Here is a 16521-nt window from a genome sequence, read left to right on the forward strand (position 1 = left end):
TCATTACGGAAGTGATCAGAGAAGCACAAGAAACAAAAGCGAAGAAGAAACAAAAAAAAATTAGAACAAAATCTGCATCCGAACAAAAGGACAAACTGTAAATTCGAAGAGAAAAAATTTTTTCTCTCTCTTTCAACTGATTATTCTGGATTATCATTGATGCTCAGAGTCCATTCAATGATGAAAATGATTATTATCATGATTAATATTCTGGAAAAATAATGAATATGTTTTGTTGGATGTGAGGTTTTTTTTCACAATCGGTTTAATTGTTGGCCAACGCCCCAACAATCATGTTAGGACATTATTATCATTATTAATTGTATTTGATTCCCGGTGACAATCAACTGCTGAGAAACTTAGTCAGTAATCAAGATTAACAATCAACACAATGGTAATCAAGCAGAGTAACTGGTTAGTTGGTAATTAAATCCAACTAATCAATATGAAAATCCTTTTAATCATCATTATCATGTTATCATTATTATCTTGGTATATATTTGAGTCGTTGTAATTAATTGATTCAAACTGATTAACTTTCATCGGTCGCTTGAAGAAAAAAAAAATTTATATTTGTTGTATTTATAATCTTGTATTTACCTTCATCATCATGTAAATATCATCAAGATGATGCTGATTATGATTGGTTTGGTATCTTATGGTGCCGATGTTGATGATGATGATGATGAAGATGATGATAGTGATGACCACTCGGACCTCCTGATGACTGAAACCTTTCATCATTTTGCTAAAATCAACGAAAACAATTTGCCAAAAATTCAAAGTAAAAAATCAATCAAATTTTAATATTAATTTTGAATATCAACAAAAAACAAACAAACAATCAAAGTATCAGTAAGCAAAAGGTCAATATCATTTTTATGATGATCGATTGATAAGCAAACAAGTTATCATCACTATAATCATCATAATCATCATCAGCTGATAGGTAATCTTATTGGTATCATGAAAAGACAGACATACCTGTCGTTGATGATGATCATCATCAGTTAATCTTAAGGTGAAATGATTGGTAATCACTTTCAAGCTTCACATTTAGTTTTAAAAGATGAAGACAAATAATCAATTGATGATGATGACAATCATCATATTCTCGGTCCAATTTACCCTCAGGGTGAATTTTGTCTGAAATCGATAAAGTCCCCCTCTCTCTCTCTTTCTCTCTCTCTCTCTCTCTCTCTCTCTCTCTCTCTCTCTTTCTCTCTTTTTCTCTCTCTCTTTTTCAATCAATAAGGAAATGTTAAGGTAAGAAGATAAAGATTAAAGATTCTGATGAGTGATTACTTGAAATGATCATTGATTGTGATGATGATGATGCTAAGATGCAATTCTAGGTTAATTTTAGTAAATTGGAAATCTAAATGATGACGATGATTAAGATGATTAAGAAAAGGATTATAAAGCGAAAATAAGATGAATTTTCATCCTTTACGATTCATTGACACACTTTGATTCTTGATGATGGTCAATATCCAGGTAAATGTTTTCTCAATTTTTTTTTTACTTCACTTGTTTCAAGTTTCATCTTAATCATTAATTAAAATACTTTTATTAGGTTAATTGATTATCCATCAACATCATCTTCATCTTCATCTTGGAAACAGTTATAACCTTTCATCAACTTTGTTGTCTCATGATTATCAATAAACAGACAACAAATAAACAGGTAGACATACATATGATATGGTAATTTTATCATGACGATTGTGTTGATAGCAAATGTGATCAATTGTTGAAGTGGGAAAAAAATTTTATTCATATAAACATAATTGTTGATTTCTATTAATCATCACCATCAATTTAATCAATCATCATCAACTTGATTTGATTGACAAACATGATGATGAAAACCAACAGGATCAATAAATGTCTCTCTCTCTCTCTCTCTCCTAATTTGATTACAATAATAATTTGTTATTGCTAATTAATCAATCAATCAGTTTTCAAATTTTCAATGGAAACGATTAATTTTATCAAATGAAATTTGCATTTGATTACAAAATCTGGTTACGATTGATTAACATTGATGAAAATTAATGAAATTCATTGAGATAAATAAACATATTATTTTATTATTAATCTGAATTTATTATCATGTTGATTGTGATATTAATAAATTGCAATATCTTTTCTAGATTGTCAGGATGCTGAATTAATTTAGTAAATATTTATTATCATTATCAGAATTTGATTCAATTTGACAAATTGAAAAGTGTTAAGTCAAACAAATTGTTTCAACAACAATCAAATTGATGATGAAAAAAACAGTCAATACAATAACATGAATCAAGAACCATTAGAATCCATGTAATCCAATAGAGAGGAGGAAACGGAAGATGAAAAGTAATCATATTTATAACTGTTTTTTTTTCTGTGGTTTCAACTTAGAGTAAGAGTCAAATTGAACTTGGAAGACTGAGAGAGAACAAGTGAGTTATCATCATGATCCTCATCTCACACCACCTAAACAGCCATCGAGCATCATCATCTCCATGACACTGAAGAAAAAGATTCAATGAAGAAAGAAAAAAACTGAAAGGAGATGCGGAAAACTTTTACACTAGTTATCGATTTTTATAGAAAATTATATTTTCTTTTCTGTTTTTTTATTTCTCATCTTCTCATGATGATGAAAAGTCATCATCATCATCATCATCTTGAAGACATATCAAGATGATATTATCAAGGATAAACATGATATCTAATATGAATTATATAGTGGTAACATTGGAACCCTATTCAAACCAATCTATTATCATTATCATTGGAAATGAAAATGAAATAATAATAAAAACTAGTGAGCAACAAGAAGCAACAACAAAAAAATAAATAAACTTATTTATTTTCATCTAATATTATCCCTAATAAATTATATCATTATAATCTGGTATTCAGTTCAGTGTTCAGGGTTTGCTAAAGGTGAGTTTATATCATTATCATTCCCAGTGAGTGAGTGAATGTCTATGTAATAATAATATTAGTTAATATATGAAATAAGTTGATATATCTAAAGTAATCGAATGAGATAAATAAATGAACAAAATTGGTAAATAATAAATGACCAAAGGGCAGTTGATGAGAGAGAGAGAGAGAGAGAGAGAGAGAGAGAGAGTAAAGGAAAAGGTTATCTTATCTTCATTAGAAGTTTAGATTTGAGTGAAAAGATAATGATGATGAGGAAAAAGGATGCGGATGAAAAGATAACTGTACTTTCATTATCATCGAATGGGTCAAAATCACTGGTCAGTGGTTACTGATTTTCGTCTCATCTTTCATCATCATCTTTTGTTTTCTTCTGGTCAAAACTGATCATCATTATTGCTCATCTAATCTTTACCAAAGATTAACCTTAAATTATGATTTACTTTTTTTCTCGGTTCAAATTCATTGCCTCTTGTTGATTATCGTCATCATCATCATCATCATGGTCATTATCATTTAATTATCTGGCAAACAAAACAACATCAACATGGTTCATTAAGTTAATATATAAACACAATCTAATCATCATCATCATCATGATCGTAATTATCATTTACCCTTATATTCAATGTTCAATCATGAAATCGTAACATTGAAATTGTTTATTATCTGTTTCCGTTTTTAACGATTAATTGTCAAGGCGAAACAATTTAATTCATATATTTAGCTATTTATATATTAATTCCCTATGTAAAAGTCTAAAATTTGATTGTTGTGTTTTAATTGTTAACAATTAAAAAGTATAATTTAGTTAATAGAATCTTGAAATTATTATTACTGATTCCTTACTATCATGAAATTAGATATGATTTATTTAAATTGTAACTGATTTGGTTTATATTGTTGATGTTGTTTCTCAATTGCAATTAACTTTTCCTCCGATATGATTAATTATCTCTAATTGTTTGATTGTTAATAATTGATCATCTCAATTGGAAATTATAATTGTTTATTATCATGTAATTAAAGAGGCAAAGTTAATTATTATTATCATGGAAATTTAAATTTAATTGACAAAGACTTAAACAATTGAGGCGTATGGTGATTCAATCATGATTGATAAATGATTAACTGATTATCATGATGGTTAATTACCATATTATGATTAAAACTAATTCATCATAAATTCAATACAATCAGATTTGATTAATCTCATCAGAATCAAATCAATATTTGATCATCATTTATTATTATTAATCTTTTTTTTTTCATCTAATCAATTTGTTGTTTACTATTTTTTGGTTAACAATTAATTAATTATTTATTGATTTATATATTCATTGATTAAAAGTGTTGACAAATTAACTGTTAGTTTTGTGGTTGGTAAATCATTTTGATTTCAAATTAATCAATCAATTTTCATGATACAACAGAAAACAAATGAGAATCTCAAATTTTACCCTCAGGGCTAATTGAGAATTGATAATAATCAACTCAACTTTAACTCAAAGTTGATGAAATTAATTCAGTTGACCCCTTTGGGCTATAATCTAAAATAATAATAGTTAAATTAATTGTTTCTAATTTAATCATTTAGCAAAAAAAAACTAAATTTCGTTAATCAATTTTCAACAATTCATGAATCATTTAATTCATCAAATAATATTTACAATTATACGATAATTAATTTGAATGTCCAGTTGAACCAATAGACACTTGGTCATCTTATTAATAACTAATGTTATCTGATTATTTATTTAAACATTTTTTACGTTTTTTTTTGTTGTTGTTGATTAACTTTAATCATCAACAATTTAACTGGTTGGTTAATTGTAAATAGCCCAAGGGTAAATTAACGTGTCATTTACAATTAATTAACCAAGAAACTTTTTTCCTCCTGGTTATCCTAATACATAATATACTTTATATTAATTGTAAAACAAATTGTAAAACAAAAACAATAACCAATCAAGTTAATCATCAACTGATTATAAATGTTAATTACTGTTAATTTTAATTGTTCCTCTTTCTAATATAATTATTACAATATCTTATTAGCCCGGATTCCGGTCACGATTAAGATTTAAGATCATCTTTTTTACCCTTTGAATTAATTAACTGACCAATTAACTAACTATATTTATAACTGTGTGTGTGTATATTAAAACAAAAAGGTAATGTTAATTGTGATTAGTAATCATCATGATTTTTAAATTGTTTCCAATGATAATGATGCTGATGATGATCATGATTGGTAAATTATGCAATTAGAAAGCTCATCAATTTTAATTATTCCAATTTTTCTTATTCTCTTCCTTTTCGGTATTACAATTAATTGGGTACAATTATTAACCAAACATGATTAATTGATTGTCAGTTAATCAGGAAGAAAATTGTAATGATAATTTGGTTTCTTTTTCAGGTCAAAAAGTTTCGAGTTTCAATTGTCAGAGTATAACAATTAAAGAATTTAGAATTTTCATAAATTGTTCTCTTCTAATCTGATTCTATTAAATTCGAGGTTCAATTGGTGGACAAGAGAAAAGAGCGGGAAAAAAGTTCGTATAAAGTTTTCCCGCTTTCAAGTTGACATTGAATTTTGGGAATTGTCAAAAGACCAGAAACCCGGAAGTTCATTTGATGAATATGAAGGACAGGAGAAGAAAAAAATTGTTCTTTTTGTTCCATGAAAAAAGTTCAAATTCGTGAGTTCAAGTTCGAAGTGAGAATTGATTGATTTGTGATTGTACGATAAGAGTAAAGTTCTAATCAATCAATTGATATCTTTTCTGAAGGTGTGGGTGAATTGTTATTGTTTGACAATTCTAATGAAGGTTGACAATATATACAAGTCGATCAGTGGAAAAGAAAGAATCAGAATTATAATTAATGATGGAATTAAATTATTATTACAATTAGAGATGAAGGGCAAATGATACTTGATGTAAAAATAAGTGACAATTTAAATCATTACCTGAGTTAATTTGATTGTGATTACTCAGAATTACAGATTAGTCCGGAAAAAAAGAGTCTTATGATTATCATGATTAGTTAACTGAACAAATTTTCACCATTAACACGGAATAAAAAGTTCGAGTGAACAAAGAGAACCTTGAGGACGAGAGAGAGAGAGAGAGAGAGAGAGAGAGAGAGAGAGAGAGAGAGAGAGAGAAAAGAACTTTTTGTTTTTTCATGAAAAATGAATTCTACATGAGAAACGATTGAAACTGAACCAGAATTTCAGCAACCAGATCAATGGTTACACCAAATTCACTCATAAACATGAGAAAAGTTTTTTTCTTTCTCCAGGTAAACTGTCAACTCGACAACAATTGAGCCATGACAATTGAATCCTTGAAAATTTAATATAACAGCAAAATTACAATTAAATCAAACCAACAATTAGGGAATTGCGATCAAGTCCAAGGTTAATTGTTAATCATTTGAATTACTGTTGCTGCTTTTTTTTTCAATTTACCGTTTTGATGAGTTCCCAATGTCAACATGATGTTTATGTTTCCTTGTTGATCATTACCTGTGGTAATTTAATCTCAAACCACAATCAAGTTAATTATCACCAGAAAAAATATTAGTAATGTTAATGATAACCAATTTAATACATATTTAACCATGTTCATCTAATTGTCACCATTTTTATGCTAATTGTTGTGTGTCTCATGATGGTAATAATAATGATGATGATTACATTATGATGATTAAGCTAATTCTCAAAATATAAAGTTAATTAATTGTTAATTTAATTGGGGGGAAATGTTACTTTTCATCTTGATTAGTTTCAATTAATTGATTAGGAAGCAATCAATTGCTTTAGATTACAATTAATATTGATTACAATTGTCATTGGAGTTAATCTAATTGTTGATCAAGTTAATTGTCAACTTTTCATCTTCCTCTTTTTTTTACCCAGTTAACTGTCAATGATTAAAAGTCTGTCACTAGTCTGAGTTAATTGTCTTTAATTGTTTCAACGTTCAACTCTGGTGATTACATTCAAGGATATTCAATATGTATATTCAATTGAACAGGAATCATAATGATAGTTTTGAATTAATATCAATGACAATTATTGATCAGTGAAAATTAATCATGATCTGAACACTGAACATGATTAAAGATTGTCAATGATAATCAGTTTACACTTGATTACTTGATTACTTGATTGTATTAAGACACATTACATTTGAATTGTTTATTTTGTTTCATCTAATGGTTGACAAATTGTTATCAAAATTAACTGATAATGTTTAGTGATTTGTTAATTATTACTTACTGATGATGATACTTTTTGATGATAATGTCAAGATTATTTTTTTCTGCTTCATGTTCACACGATTGGAAAGTGAAAGTTTAATGAAATAATCATCATTAGATGATGATTTTTAACTTTCTCTCTCACTCTCAATCATCATCATCATCTTCCCACTCCACCCCAACAGCTTTTACCTGCTGTTGTTGTTACCTGTTGTCACGGTTAGATAGGTAGACGCAAAGTAAAAGTCAATCAATTGATAGATTTCGTGGATAAGATTTGCACGATAATAACTATCAACAATATCATCATCATCATTATCATCTTAAGCTGATGATGATGATACAATTTGAAGACTAATCATGAGTGTTCCTCTCTCTCTCTCTCTCTCTCTCTCTCTCTTTTACCCAGGCTAGTTGGTCGTAAGTCATGCTTCATATTTGGGTCTAATGATTGTGATCTTAGTGTCTTACTTACAGAGAGAGAGAGAAAGTGAGAGGAGGAAAGAGAAAAGGAAGAGGAAAATGAAGAGAGAGTGAGAGTGAGAGTGAGGGAGGTAGGGAAACGAAACTGAAAATGATGCTGATATTAAGATGATGATGATCGTGAGGGAACGACAGGTAAGTATTCAAGGACATATTGACGTTGGACGATGTTTTTGTTTTGTGCATTATGATGGTGAAAATGGTGAATTATAAGCAAATTGTGAGTTATTGTGTTCCTTGTATTTGGTATTGGCGGTTGACTTGTGACTACTGAGAAAAACTGAATCAAGCAGAATCAAAGTTACCAGTGATTTGACTTAACAATCAATGAGATATAATAGTACGAGTCATTGAGCGTAAACAACAAGGGCTTTTTTCTTACTATCGGGTACTAGTGGTGGTAGAAATTGAGATCATAAGAAGAGAGAGAGAGAGAAAGTAAGAGAAGATAAGAAAGAGAAGACGGAAATTCAGAAGGAGATGCGGTTGAAAAGGTCTGGTAATTTGAGGGCCTGAGGTGCACCTTGAAATCGATCGACGCTTCATTGATACTTGATCATTGAAAGAGAAGAAAATAATTTGCGTCTTTTCGCCTTTCAAATAAGCTCATAGAGATGATGATGATACGGGAGATTTGGTCTTAGTTTTATTTGTAAAAAGTTTGTCATCATCATCATGTTGTTGTTGTCATCATCATTTAACTTACTTTCTCACAAAAATCGATCTTCTTTCATCATCTTTAAAACAGGTAGGAAAACTTTTTACATAGAGATGATGAAAAAAAGAGAGAGAGATGTTAATTTTTATTATTATCTTACCTGTGCTCAGGTATTGATAAGGTAAAGGTGGGGGTGAACTAGAAGATCCCAAAGGTAGATTAACATTTGAAACATTTAAATTGTTGATTGTTGCAAACGTTGATTGTTGGTCTCTCAAGGACAAGGACGCAATCAATTTGAAAGTAAAGATTTTTTTTCTCGCTTAAATATTATTACCTGAAAAAGTCAATTAATCTGTTACTTTCTCTCTCTCTCTTGATGATTAGCGTTTCGTTTTGTCTTCCAACAATTAACGATTCAATGATTCCATTAATTAGACTTATGATAAATATAATTATCAACCGACTATGATTCCCTGGGTAATTGAGACAATCAACCATTCAACAATCAATGATTAACTTTCGGATGAATTTGATTACTTTCAAATTGTCCAATTGTTAATTTTTCATCATCTCTCTTTCTGTCGTTTTCGTATTAATCGTTAATTGTTTCCTATTAATTAGTTGATATTGATAGTAACAGCAAAAGAGATGATAATTAATTATTGACAATTTAATTTCTATTTTATCGGTTTGAAGGTTTTTTCCCATACAATTTGTTTTAATTGTTGCTGATTGTTAATTAAAAACTTTTTACTCTCTGGATCTTATTATTGACTTAAAAATCTTATTACAATTAGTCAGCTGACAATTAAATCTGATTACAAGAAGAAAAAATTAATTCACCATTAGTTAATAGTTTTAATTGTTATTAATTGTATCAGTTTCCATCCAATGTTGGTCTTAATCAATCAGTAATAATATCAACTGACTTTAATTTGAACAAACAATTAGCTGATTAGTACATATTGTACATGAATTGTTATTGAATATAAACAATCAATAAACTCAATTGTTACAATTAGCTGTTAATTGTAACTATTAAATCTGAAAATAAAGTTTCATGTTGCAGTTTAACAGTTAATCAATTGGATGTCAATGATATTTAAGTTGAAATTAGTAATCTGATTTGTGAGAAAACTATTGGTTTTATTACAGGAAAGGAATCAATTTAATTGTAATCAACAGTTACAAATACAATAAAATGATTACAATTAACGATCAGCAATTATTTACATTATTAATAAACAATCAACAGAATCATAATCAATTACTAATAATAATCATCAAAGCAAGAGCAGTTAATTTTAACAACAAGAGACACAAACAAATCAAAGGTAAAAATGATGCAAGAAAAACATAATCACAATTAACTGACAAACATAATCAACCATAACAATTAACCCCAGAAAATGAGTGATGTTAATTGTTACCAATATCTTTTATGATTAAGGTGAAAGGTTAAAATGTTGATATTGAAAAAAAAAGCAAATCAATTTCATATTGATGTTGAGTGATGGTGAATGATCAACATTGGTTATTGCTAACAATTAGTTAATCATATTGATGTTTTCTCATTTAAACCGCCACAAATTGGTAAAATACACACACAGGCATCAACATGATCCTCATCATGATCAACAACAATAAAATTGCATAATAATTAAGCAAAAAAAAGCACAAGTTTGCAAACTTTTTTCAAGCTCAATCAGCGTAACGTTTTTTTTTTGCTTGTTGATGAGTTACTGTTGGTGAAAAGGCTCAATGATTATGGTCTGTAAACAACGGATATGAATGGTAATAATAAATGATGATGATGATGATGATGAGGAGATGAAGATGAAAAATGCAATATTAATAGTATGAGATTATTGCAATAGAATCGCATCAATCGTAGTCGTTGCTTGATTTTTGCTTGAAAGAGAAGAAAAAAAAAATTTCTCTTTTCCTTTTGGTCTCTAAGCTAATATGATGCCCATTGAGGTCAATTTGTATTCTGAAAGATGCGGAACGATATGATTATGGATTCTGATGGTGATTAGGTGGGCAAGGTGAACCTTAAGATATGGTTAACAGATTGACCACTCATCTATGTCCGAGAGTTTTTTTTATCAACCATCAATAATACCCAATCATCATCATCTTTATCTTTATCTTTCATCAATGTCAATGTATTAATATTATTTTGTTTTCCTCTCTCACTAATCAAAGATTCTGGTTTCTTAATTTTTTACATGGTTATTGATATTAATATGGAAAAATGAATTAAATTAATAGGGATTATTGAACTATCAAGGTCAGATTATGACCAATTATTGGATTAACTCTTGTGATTTGATTATTATTATTGATTATCATCAGTCTGGTTGCTATTTTTTGATTATGTTGGTGATGATGATGGTTATCAATAGTTTGTAATTGATTATATTTGTGAGGTGAGGGTGGGTTTTTGATCTCACTCACTCACTCACTCACCCACTCTCTCTCTCTCTCATTGATGTGGGTGCAATCAATTGATTTTATTGAATAACAATCAAAAATCCGAGTGAATTGACATCCAAATTGATGATAATCTTCAATCAATGGAATCTATTATTCATCATCATCATCATCATCTTCAGAATCGCCTCAATTGCAGATAAACATCTTCATCATCATGTCTTCATCTTCCATGATGATGATGATGATTTAATGTTGATCTCTGGTTTTCAATAACTTTGTTAATCACTTATTATAACTTTTCAATCTTAAATTGTTGTTCAATCATTTTCTCAAACTTGTCATCTAAATTAGTTATTAGTTTCTCCATCACTATGATAACATATCTCATCTTAATCATTTAAGTAACATATTTAATTGTCACTGATAACTGTCCAAATCAAACAACAATCAACAATAATTAACAATCAATCAATGACAATTGATATTTATCAATGTCCTAACAATTTTTACTTTGCTTATTTATCTAATACATTTGGGTTCCTTTAATTATCTTAAATTAAACTTAATTGTCAGCCAATCGTTTGTAATCATTTTCAATTCTGATAATCATTATAATCTCATGATATTGATCATGAATCATTTTCATAACTTTAATCAACATCAAACCGATAAATATAATAACAATGAACGGAAATTAACACTAATAACAATAAATATCCAACAATTAAATCAACTGCAATTTACTGTAATCTCATATATCAGCAATTTAAATGGTCTACAATTAAAACTTTTTAATATCATTTGTTTAATCTGATTGTCAGAATTGTCTGATTTTGATTAAGTTAATTTACTTTAAATCATATTTACTTTTTGTTGTACAATCAAAACAATTGAACAATTGGTCTTTTAATTATTATCACAATCAGTTGACCTTTAAATTGTTACAATTAACTAATAGCTTGATGATAATATATAAATATATTGTTTTCTAATTGTTTTTGGTTGATTATTATATTAAATTGTGATTTCTTTTTCTAGGTTAATGACAATTAAGCTTTAATTGTATCTAAATTAACCATCAGTAAATCATTGACCATTAATTATGATTTGATCAATCAAAATGGTTAGATAATTAATCTTAACCAGTTAATCTGATGATTTTAAGTAACAATCATTAAGAGATTGGTATTAAATTGTTTTAATTGTTACGGGATAAATCAACATGATCAAAATTAATTGTCTCATTCACTTTTTTTTCACAATCATGATTAACATAATCATTGATAAAATCTGGTACAATTTATTTTAATAATAATCAAGCATTGTTTTAAATTAGCAATTAAATTGTTACTTTGAAAAAAACACTTGCTTTTAATCATAATGATTAACTAAATTGTTACAATATGGCAATGATTAAATTGATTGTTATATTAATTGTGTGTTAATTTTTCATCTGGAACTATTATTTATTATTATTGTCTAACAATTAATATTATAATTTAATCACAAATTTAATCGGTTAATTGTGATAGCCATTTGATTATAATCAATTGATTAGCATCAATAATTATCTGTTAATTGTAGTAATTGATTTTAATTACCAATAATTAAAACTATTACTATTGATCACCACTGTTACCATTAGAAACTAATTTAATAAATCATTTAATTTGATTACAATTGGAACTGTTAATTATTGGTGTTATTAATTGTTGATCAATAAATTAATCTCTTGGAAACTAATTGTGATTAGTAAATAATAATAAAGCAATAAAATTAAGATGATAATTTCCTGGAGCAATTTAAATAATATCCATTGGATTAGAACAACAATTAACTTAACAATCTCATTGATTTCATTTTTGGAAACTCCAATGATTTAATCTGATTTGATCAATTGAATTGATTAACAGGAAACAATTTAAATTGTGATCATAAATTAATCAACTTGATTAAATAACCAGAAACAATAATCGTTCACATTAACAATTAGTTAACTTTTTGTTTCCATATTATTGTAATCACGATTTACCAATTGTTGATAATCAGTTAATCACTTTGCCTTGTTAAAGTGATTCCCTTTAATTAAAGTCGTACAGTTAATTGTTGTATTAATTTTGATTTAACTTTCGCCTGACATTTTAATTAATCAATTTGATTTTGTTTTTCCCAATTACAATGATTAATAATCATTAATGTTCACAAAATTACTGATTATCAAGTAGAAAGTTTTAATCATCATAATCATCAGCTAATCAAATTTAATCTAAATAATTGATTTGGTCAAAGATGATCAAGTATAACGGTACATTTAACTTTCGATAATTTAATTTAATTGTGAATATTCAGAACAATTTAAAACCTAAAGCTCAAATTGAATTGAAATTTCAACCCTTTGAGATGAGCAAAAAAACATCATTAATCAAGCTTAAAACTGTCAATGAATTTAAATTGTTTGGATATTAAATTAACACCCAAGTGAACAAAAAACTGTTATAATCAACAATTTATGTTGACTGTTTGTGATTGAATTATAATTGATGGAAAGAAAGTTGATTGATTTAATAGTAATCATAATAAATGAATTGTTACAATTGAAATTGTAAAATGATATTTAGATTGAAATCAAAGTGATGATGATGATAAACATCAACATTTGCATAATGATGATGATGATGATGAGATGATGATGGTGATAATGTTTCTGATGTTGATGCTGATGAAAATGATGATAATGATTAGCTGATGATCCTGAAATAAGATAAGCAATCAAGTTAACATTTAATGTTAAACATTTAAACGAGTTGTTGTTGTACAAACCACAGTTAGAGATGAGGATGAAGATGAAGATGACGAGAAAGTATTTCTCTCTCTCTCTCTCTGTCTCTCTCTCGCTCTCGCTCTGTTGGATTAGCAAAGTAATAACATTTCATGAGGAGTCAAAGGGATGAGGATGCTAAAACTAAATCCATAGAGATGAAAATTGCTTAGCTGAAAAGCTAACGGGATAAAGTGACAAAAAGGGGGTTGAATTATTATTAATAATAATATCATTCCGACTGAACAATTGTCATTAAGATTGAAAGAGATTATCATGAAAATTTAAAGATTTCACATTTCTCCTTCTCTCTCTCATCATCATCATCATCTACTTTTCTATCTTAAGATAATCTTCCGCATCCTTATCTTCATCATCATCATCATCATAATCTGTATCCCTTTTTGATTTGAAACAATTTTTATATGATACATTTTATAAAATGAAAATTTGTAATGTGAATACTTGACAGAGTCTCAATAAAAGTGATGAGGATGAGAAGATGATGAAAAGATGAGGAATCATGAAGATGATGAGGATGAAGATGAGGATCCAAAGGATTGTCAACATTTTTAAGTATCATCATCTTCTTGATTGTCGCTATTAGATGTTAAAATAATCAGTGTAAGCACTTAAACAAGTTTTCACTTTCAGGATAAACTTTTCTCTTTCACAAAGATTATGATTATTGTTTAAATTTATCCTTATATCATTTATGGTGATGATGATGATGATGATTATGTATAATAATGATTATCATGATTTTCCATGAATTTTTCAGTTCCAATCCTATAAGTTTTTGTTCAACTTTAGATATTATTGTTTCATGGATAATGGTTATATTACAAATGCTTTTCTACTAAGGACAATATTCATGATTCCATAATGAATATGAAAACATTCATTCACGAAATTTGAACCTATCTTCCCGGAAGAAGATGAAAGATGAAGATGAAGATGAAGATGATAAACGAGAAAGATTTTCGATAGTTCGAAATTTAATAATAATAATTCCCTTCTTTTCTTTAATTCTCAAGTTCGAGGTTCGATTTTGTTTTTTTTTCAAATTTTCGAAAGTTTTTCTTTTCGAGTTTTCTATTCTTCTTTTTTTTTGGTCTTTTTGGTTTATATTCTGATAATGATGATGATTAAAAGTTCTGGTTGAATTTTCTTAGGTGAGTTGGTTAATTGTTGGTGTGTTTATGTTTATAATTAGTTAATTTAGTTTGAATTTAACTGTGAGGTTTTGGCTCTTGATTTTAATTGGGTTCGGTTAATTATCACTTTGTGAATCATATTTCTGATATTGTTTTAACGTTAAATTTTGTGAAGAAAAACAAAATTACAATCTAATCATTGAACTAACATGATAATGATTAAATTTAATTCAATTCATGAACCGGTTAAAAAAAAGGGTAAGCAAATGATTAAGTTAATTGTTGTACTTATAAAACAACAACAAAAACTTTGATTGTGATTTAAAACACAAGAAGTGAAAAAAAATTTTCCAAATCAAAATGATTATTAAATGAAAACTTTTACCACTTTGAAGTTTAATATGAATCATTTAGTATCACGTTAATTTAATTAATTAAAAGTGATCAACTGTGTATTTAAAGTAATTAATTAGTTGATTCAGTTTAGTGTAATCGTCAAATCAATTGACTGGAAACAAGAAACTGTTTAATTGGTTGAAACATCAATTTAAATGTTTTCGTAATCAACGGATTGTTGATTGTTAATCAATAGAGATTTTTGTTTTCCTCTCTTGCTTTCAATTAATCAACAATCAATTCATTCATTTAACAATTAACTTTGTACCTTTTCATTTTCTTGGCTTATTTATATATAAATTAAATTGTTACAATTTGTTTGTAATTGTTGAACTAAGTTAATGACAAGAAAATAAAATTAATCTGAAAAAAAAGTTGAGATATTTTATTTAATATAATCAATATTGATTGTCCTTAATTGTTTAGATTTTGATGATTATGATTATGATTATTGTATGAAATCAAATTTAATTAACATCCGGATCAAATTATAAACAAAGATGACTCTTAAATCATTGACATCAACAATTATTGATACTGATGCTGATCAAATTGAAGGTCAATCACAATTAATATTATTATTATTTTAAGTTAACTAATCATGAGCAATTTATTTGATTATTATTCAACTTTATTCATTGAAATTGATATTGAGAAATTGGTTAAATTGTTGTCAATTGTTTTTCTCTTCACTAGTTCATCGTACAGAAAGTAAATGATAAAACTTAATTGATCTTAATTGTTACGATTACTTCCTTCTTAAGAATCAAAAATAATATGTTACAAATTAACTGTTAATGATTAAACATTAATTCTTGTTATGCAAAGCTCATAGTAATTGATTAGATTGATAAGTTGACAACCTTGAAAATCAATAATTAAAGCGTAACACAATTGGAGATATTGGATAAACAGGGAAACAATTAACTCTAATCACAATTCAATTGTCGACAATTTAACAAGTCAAGTCTCGCCATCTAACGTACAATTGGTGAAACTGTTAATTGTAACTTTTTCTTAGCTCTTTAATTATTATCAATTAAACATGAATATCAATGGACTGAGAAAACATTTATGCCACTATTTAGCCCTGAGGGTGATTAACATTTACCTTTGGAGTTGTGAATGAAAGTTCAGAGAGAGAGAAAAACAAAAAGTTGAAATCGGAATTGGAATCAAATATTATTAAGATTTTCTTGATCTTCTAGTTAATCAATTGATCATATTAACTGGATATTTTCATAATTTGTGATAAATTATTGTCTGAGAGGGTAAATTGTGATTATAATTAACATCAATTATCATATTGTAATTGATATTATTACAATATGATGAATTTATATATATAAATT

Source organism: Panonychus citri, unplaced genomic scaffold, assembly GCF_014898815.1.
Source record: "Panonychus citri isolate SS breed McGregor unplaced genomic scaffold, ASM1489881v1 Contig00077, whole genome shotgun sequence".
NCBI lineage: Eukaryota > Metazoa > Arthropoda > Arachnida > Trombidiformes > Tetranychidae > Panonychus > Panonychus citri.